Genomic DNA, 7,987 nt, shown 5'->3' on the forward strand with positions numbered 1-7,987 from the left:
CAAATAGTAATATACAGGAAACAATATCTAACCAATTGAAATGTGTTGTTTTCATGGGAGAATGTTTAGCATATTAATGTCTTTGTGCTCAAATACACACAGCACAGATCCAAGAACAGTTAATTGAACAATCAGTGAATGAAAGAAAGGAGACAAAAGAAAGGTAGCCTAGTGTTTAAGAGCATTGGGCCGACTAAGTGAAACATATGCCGACGTGCCCTTGAGCAAGGCACTTAACCCTGTAAGTCGCTCTGGATAAGTGCGTCTGATAAATGGAAGGCAAAGATATCAACGTCAAAATATTATGTAAAAAACAAAGTCCAGAAAGGAGTCCCTTGACGTCACCCTAATCTGAGATCAGTAGCGAACACTCTCTCTCTCTAAACGTAGAACATCACGTGGAACATGCAGATGACTTCAGGATGCTTCCGGAGGATCATGCTGCAAAATGAACGTAGAATGAAAGGACATTTGAAAACACATACAGTATGTTATATACTGTAACAGTGCTAGGGTCAGGTTGACCTTCTGTGTAACTGAGTTACAAAGTTACTCATTACAGTGGAGTAGTTACACTTCAGGTAGATGACTTTCATGAGAGCAGCAGGACAAATGGTGCAATGTCTGATCTGACCCCTTCTCTCACCAGTTCCTCTGTGTCGCTCTCTGCAATGTTTCGTCGTAAATGCTCCCAGAACGTTACCCTCTCGTCCTCATCCTGGGGCCAGTCCAGGTAGGTCCGGGTTCTGGCCAGCTTAGCAAGCCTGCAACACAAACACCCAGTACATCATATCACTACTGTTCATATCACTACTGTTCATATCACTACTGTTCATATCACTACTTTTCATATACAATGTATTCCATTCTAAGTTCAATCCATTCAAGAGATGAGTTGGTGTGTTACCTGTGGAAGGCGGACAGCTCGAAGGGGGAGATGTGTTCTAGGAAGATGAGGATGAGTCTGTGGCTGCGCTCAGACAACAGGTGGTGTGTGGCCACTCTCATCTCCAGGCCACACCAGTCACTCCTCAGGTAGCGTCTGGTCAACACACACACCGTCCTCCTGCTGCAGTAGATGTTCTCAGCGATGTTATCCACGATGCCCTTCCCTACCTGGGACAGGACACAACAGGCTGGGTGCTGTTTATCAATCTAATCTAATGTATTTGTACTATTATAGCACATATTCTCCATTCTCACACACACACTTGCATGTCGAAGCACGCACTCGCCCGCGCACACACACAAACCTCAAAGTCTCGGTGGTGCAGACACAGTCATAGCTCCCCCTCCTCCTCTAGCATTGGGGCCATCTCTCCCAGTACCCACGCCATGTCACGACTGCTGAGCGACACAAACTCATCATACCTCACCTCTATCAGCTTCTCCCACTGTTCCCCCATCCTCCTCTTCCTCCTCCCCACACGTCGCTCCACCCATCCTCTCAGATGAAAGAATAGAACGACACAGGGCCAGCGGAGGAAGCTGTATCCTAGCGCCGACAGATTTGTTGTTGCTTGAAATGATGTGGAAAGAACATTGATTCAATTAGTTTTTGTCCAGTGGGAAGTGTGTTAGTACTGGAGGATGGAGCAATAGCCTGCACACCTTTACTTTCGCCAGGACCATGGTTGAAGATTACTGTATGACAAACATCATACTCATCGCCATACTGATTTTATATAGCATCATACAAATATCTCAAGTCAAATACAATAACTTTGCTGACAACTGTTTCTCAGTTAGTTGAGTTATAGACAAACAGAAGTGACACAGACTGACCTGATCAGTGGTGATCTCAGTGAGGTGGTTGTTATGGAGAATGAGAGAGGTGAGGTGCAGTAAAGACTGCAGTAAAATAACAGTAGCGAGACTATATACAGGGAGGTACTGGTACAGAGTCAATGTGCGGGGGCACCGGTTAGTCGAGGTAACATGTACATGTAGGTAGAGTTATTAAAGTGAGTATGCATAGATTATAACAACAGAGGGGACCAGCGTTGTGAGGGCAGGGGAGTGGGGGGGGGGGGGGGGGGGGGGGGCGCAATGCATATTGTCTGGGTAGCAATTTGATTAGATGCTCAGGAGTCTTATGGCTTGGGAGAAGCTGTTTAGAAGCCTCTTGGACCTAGACTTGGCACTCCGGTACCGCTTGCCGTGCGGTAGCAGAGAGAACAGTCTATGACTAAGGTGGATGGAGTCGTTCACAATGTTTAGGGCATTCCTATGGTATAGAGTTCCTGGATGGCAGGAAGCTTATCCCCAGTGAGGTACTGGGCCGTACGCACTACCCTCTGTAATGCCTTGCGGTTGGAGGCCGAGCAGTTGCCATACCAGGCAGTGATGCAACAAGTCTGGATTTTGTCAATGGTGCAGCTGTAGAACCTTTTGAGGATCTGAGGACCCTCTCCTGAGGGGGAATAGGTTTTGTCGTGCCCTCTTCACAGCTGTCTTGGTGTGCTTGGACCATATTAGTTTGTTGGTGATGTGGACAAAATTGTCTGCTAAATGGCATATATTATTGCATATTACAACTGCTTGGTTACCAGCCTGTTTATGCTTTATCCAACTCCTTTGAGTCTGATCAGAAACCAGGCCCCCAGAAAACCATAGACTAGACCCGGGGTACCCAACTCCAACCCCATGAGGTCCGGAGCCTGCTGCCTTCTGTTCTACCCGATCATTAATTACACACACCTGGTGCCAGTTCTAAATCAGTCCCTGATTAGAGGGGAACAAGTAATAACATGCAGTGGTACTGGCTTTGAGGTCCAGAGTTGAGTTTGAGGGAACTAGACCATTCTAAAGCGACTCACCTCTTCATGACCTCTGCAGTGAAGGCTGTGATCAGGGCTAGGCGCAGATCCAAGGACTCCACTCCATGTTTTACTACCAGAGTACACAGGTCAGACAGGCTGGGGGTGAACTGTCTCAAGGTGTAACTGGACAGGTAGAGCTTGTTAACCCTCCCCATGCCAGACCCCCACAGCTGGCCCACCCAGACATCCACCATAGACAGGGACAGACTGGACAGGTTCTGGAACACAGACAAAGACTTCGGCTCTACCCTCCCCACCGGGGTTCCACTCAAATCCAGGATCCTGGACAGGAGCACTGTGGGCCACGGATTGGATCCAAAGCAGCCTCGGTTCTGGATGGAGCTTACCATGCTGCCAGGCAGCTCCAGGGTCTCTAGTTTCTCCATCCCAGGGGAGAGGAGACAGAACAGTTCCCCCAGGTCTCTCACTCCAGCCCGGTCCACCCTCAGGCTCCTCACCCGTACCAGGGGATCCAACAGAGCAGGGGGGGGCCAGGGCCAGACTCATCCCAGCCAGGGTGAGCTCTTCCAGGCTAGACAGGCCCGGGAACACCCCTGGCTCCAGAGTGACGTTCACTCCCCCCCAGGAGGAGGAGACGAGGATATGGAGGAACCTTAGTTTGGGCAGACCAGCGAAGCCCCCTGAGGTCACCTGTGAAAAAAGGGGATACACACACATCTAGGATTAAAAATATGGTCTGAATCAATGCATAACAGCTATACACGTGTGCGCACACACACACACGTGTGTACCTTTGCCAGGTGTGAGCCATCCAAAGAGGTGCTCCAGGAGGGGAATGTGAGAGAAGGAGTCTGCAGGCTTGGAGGAGGAGTGAAGGATACAAAGAGAACGCACATCAGGAAACACCTCCTCCAGCCCAGACCTGAGATAAAGAAAGATAAATAAAGAATCAATCACTAATCTTATATATATATATATATATATATATATATATATATACATACACACACACAGTACCAGTCTAAAGTTTGAACACACCTACTCATTCAAGGGTTTTTCTTTATTTTTACTATTTTCTTCATTGTTGTAATGAATACGATGGGAGACAGAGAGCTGGTTTCAAGCGCAGGGTGCAGCAGGTGTTCATTTGTAAAGGACCACAGGAGGAGGCAGGTAGCTGGGTCCAGGGGCAGGCAGAAGGTCATACACAGGGGGTCCAAAAAGGCAACAGTACAGGCATGGAGAAGGCTAATGACGTAGTGCAGGAGATCAGACGTACAGTACAAGCAGGGAATAAGCTAAAAGGCGTCGTTAGTGAGGATGGCCAAAACTATGGTACACAGGAGGACTAATACGGAAAACACCAGCACTCCGAATAGAAAAGTCTATCAAAACAAACAATACCTCACAGTGATGGGGTGCAAAGAACTGAACTAAATAGTGTGTGTAAATGACATACAGGTGTGTGAACAGGTGACTAGAATTCAGGTGATTGGGATCTGGAGAGTGAGCTGCGATCAGGGGATCTATGTGTTTGAGAGTGTGAGCTGGAAAGTGGGCTGGAACGTGAGCTGTGTTCAGGGGATCTTCGTGTTTGAGAGTGTGAGTTGGAAACAGACAGAGTTACAATTGTAGAATAATAGTGAAGACATCAAAACTATGAAATAACACATATGGAATCATGTCGTAACCAAAAAAGTGTTAAACAAATCAAAATATATTTTATATTTGAGATTCTTCAAAGTAGCCATCCGTTGCCTTGATGACAGATTTGCACACGCTTGGCATTCTCTCAACCAGCTTCACCTGGAATGCTTTTCCGACAGTATTGAAGGAGTTCCCACATATGCTGAACACTTGTTGGCTGCTTTTTCTTCACTCTGCGGTCCAACTCATCCCAAACAATCTCAATTGGTTTGAGGTCAGGTGATTGTGGAGGCCAGGTCATTTAAGTCAGCACTCTCCTTATTGGTCAAATAGCCCTTACACAGCCTGGAGGTGTGTTGGGTCATTGTCCTGTTGAAAAACAAATGATAGTACCACTAAGCGCAAACCAGTTGGGATGGTGTATTGCTGCAGAATGCTGTGGTAGCCATGCTGGTTAAGTGTGCCTTGAATTCTAAATAAATCACTGACAGTGTCACCATCAAAGCACCCCCACACCTCCTCCTCCATGCTTCACGGTGGGAACCACACATGTGGAGATGATCCGTTCACCTACTCTGCATCTCACAAAGACACTGCGGTTGGAACCAAAAATCTCAAATTTAGACTCATCAGACCAAAGGACAGATTTCCGCCGGGCGAATGTCCAATGCTCGTGTTTCTAGGCCCAAGCAAGTCGCTTCTTATCATTGGTGTCCTTCAGTAGTGGTTTCTTTGCAGCAAGCCTGATTCACACAGTCCTCTGAACAGTTGAGGTTGAGATGAGTCTGCTACTTGAACTCTGTGAAGCATTTATTTGGGCTTTCATTTCTGAGGCTGGTAACTCTAATGAACTTATCCTCCGCAGCAGAGGTAACTCTGGGTCTTCCTTACCTGTGGCGGTCCTCATGAGAGTCAGTTTCCTCATAGCGCTGGATGGTTTTTGCGACTTTCAAAACTCTTGACATTTCCAGATTGACTGACCATCTCTTAAAGTAATGATGGACTGTCGTTTCTCTTTGCTTATTTGAGCTGTTCTTACTATAATATGGGCTATATTCTGTATACCATCCCTACCTTGTCACAACACCATTGATTGGCTCAAACGCATTAAGGAAAGAAATTCCGCAAATTAACTTTTAACAAGGCACACCTGTTAATTGAAATGCATTCCAGGCGACTACCCCATGAAGCTGGTTGAGAGAATGCAAAGAGTGTGCAAAGCTGTCATCAAGTCAAACGGTGGCTACTTTGAAGAATCTTAAATATATTTGGATTTGTTTAACACTTTTTTGGTTACTGCATGATTCCATGTGTTATTTCATAGTTTGGATGTCTTCACTATTATTATATACTGTAGAACATTTTAAAAACAAAGAAAACCACTTGAATGAGAAGGTGTGTCCAAACTTTGACTGGTACACTATATATCAAGTAGGTTACAGGTCAGCACTGACCTCAGGTAGGTTACATACAACCAGGACAATAGAACAGATCAGCACTGACCTCAGGTAGGTTACATACAACCAGGACAATAGAACAGATCAGCACTGACCTCAGGTAGGTTACATACAACCAGGACAATAGAACAGATCAGCACTGACCTCAGGTAGGTTACATACAACCAGGACAATAGAACAGATCAGCACTGACCTCAGGTAGGTTACAGACAACCAGGACAATAGAACAGATCAGCACTGACCTCAGGTAGGTTACATACAACCAGGACAATAGAACAGATCAGCACTGACCTCAGGTAGGTTACATACAACCAGGACAATAGAACAGATCAGCACTGACCTCAGGTAGGTTACATACAACCAGGACAATAGAACAGATCAGCACTGACCTCAGGTAGGTTACAGACAACCAGGACAATAGAACAGATCAGCACTGACCTCAGGTAGGTTACAGACAACCAGGACAATAGAACAGATCAGCACTGACCTCAGGTAGGTTACAGACAACCAGGACAATAGAACAGATCAGCACTGACCTCAGGTAGGTTACAGACAACCAGGACAATAGAACAGATCAGCACTGACCTCAGGTAGGTTACAGACAACCAGGACAATAGAACAGATCAGCACTGACCTCAGGTAGGTTACAGACAACCAGGACAATAGAACAGATCAGCACTGACCTCAGGTAGGTTACAGACAACCAGGACAATAGAACAGATCAGCACTGACCTCAGGTAGGTTACAGACAACCAGGACAATAGAACAGATCAGCACTGACCTCAGGTAGGTTACAGACAACCAGGACAATAGAACAGATCAGCACTGACCTCAGGTAGGTTACATACAACCAGGACAATAGAACAGATCAGCACTGACCTCAGGTAGGTTACAGACAACCAGGACAATAGAACAGATCAGCACTGACCTCAGGTAGGTTACATACAACCAGGACAATAGAACAGATCAGCACTGACCTCAGGTAGGTTACAGACAACCAGGACAATAGAACAGATCAGCACTGACCTCAGGTAGGTTACATACAACCAGGACAATAGAACAGATCAGCACTATACAATATTACATCCTCATACAAAATATTTTTTGTAGTTTCAAAATAGTTTGTAGTCAGATATGCTCTGTGGGCAAACAGACAGGGGGAGCCCTGTTTTGAAAAAGCCCATGTATGTATGTGTAATATATATATATATATATATATATATATATATATATATATATATATATATGTGTGTGTGTGTGTGTATATATATGATCTCTGTTCTATTGTCCTGGTTGTATGTAACCTACCTGAGGTCAGTGATCTCTGTTCTATTGTCCTGGTTGTATGTAACCTACCTGAGGTCAGTGATCTCTGTGCACTCAGCATAGGGTCCCAGGCCAGGCTTAAGGGAACACTGTATGAACCCTCCAATGTCTTTCTGTACATACATATCCTCCTCATAGCAGTCACAGTGACGCCTGATCACCCCCTCTGCTCCGTCACACACACACTCTCACATACACTCACACCGGGCCTCCACACCCAAAACACAAACGTCATTCTTGGTGTTATACCTAAATGAAACACAGAACATTTATGTTACAGCACACTTTTTAGTAGAACTACATGGCATACAGTAATGACATAATCCTCATAACAAACACCTAATTAACAATCATTAAATTCCAAGTACATACCATCTGATAGGAAACTAAAATGGACTATACAAGTGAAGAACAGGACAGTCAAAGTGAAGTAGGACAGCTCACCTCAGTGTTCCGTGTTTAAAAACGGTCTTCCTGTGCCAGACCTCTGTGCTTCTATGGAGGGAGAAGTCTGTACTTCTGTCCACACCTAGACCGCTACAGTCTCGTGCAGAATACTAGAGAACAACCTTTAAATATGCCTTGAGAAAAGGGACGTGAAAACAATGTCTTTACTGCAAAAGTTGTTATGCAGGTTTTACAATAGTCAGATAGAGGTTCTCTGTGGCTGTGAAGTGCTGAAGGTTAATTACCAGACCTGTAACGGACAGAACAGCAATACTTTTCATTCTCACCTCTCACCACTTATCAGTCGGCATGAAGCTGACATTTTGG

At 45.5% G+C, this 7,987-nt stretch overlaps 1 pseudogene; it reads right to left on the reverse strand.

The window, feature by feature from the left end:
• Positions 1-417: 417 nt before the first annotated feature.
• Positions 418-7,448, reverse strand: LOC139419085 (toll-like receptor 13; annotated as a pseudogene).
• Between the last annotated feature and the right edge of the window lie 539 nt (positions 7,449-7,987).

The sequence above is a fragment of the Oncorhynchus clarkii genome, chromosome 2 (assembly GCF_045791955.1).
Source record: "Oncorhynchus clarkii lewisi isolate Uvic-CL-2024 chromosome 2, UVic_Ocla_1.0, whole genome shotgun sequence".
Taxonomy (NCBI): domain Eukaryota; kingdom Metazoa; phylum Chordata; class Actinopteri; order Salmoniformes; family Salmonidae; genus Oncorhynchus; species Oncorhynchus clarkii.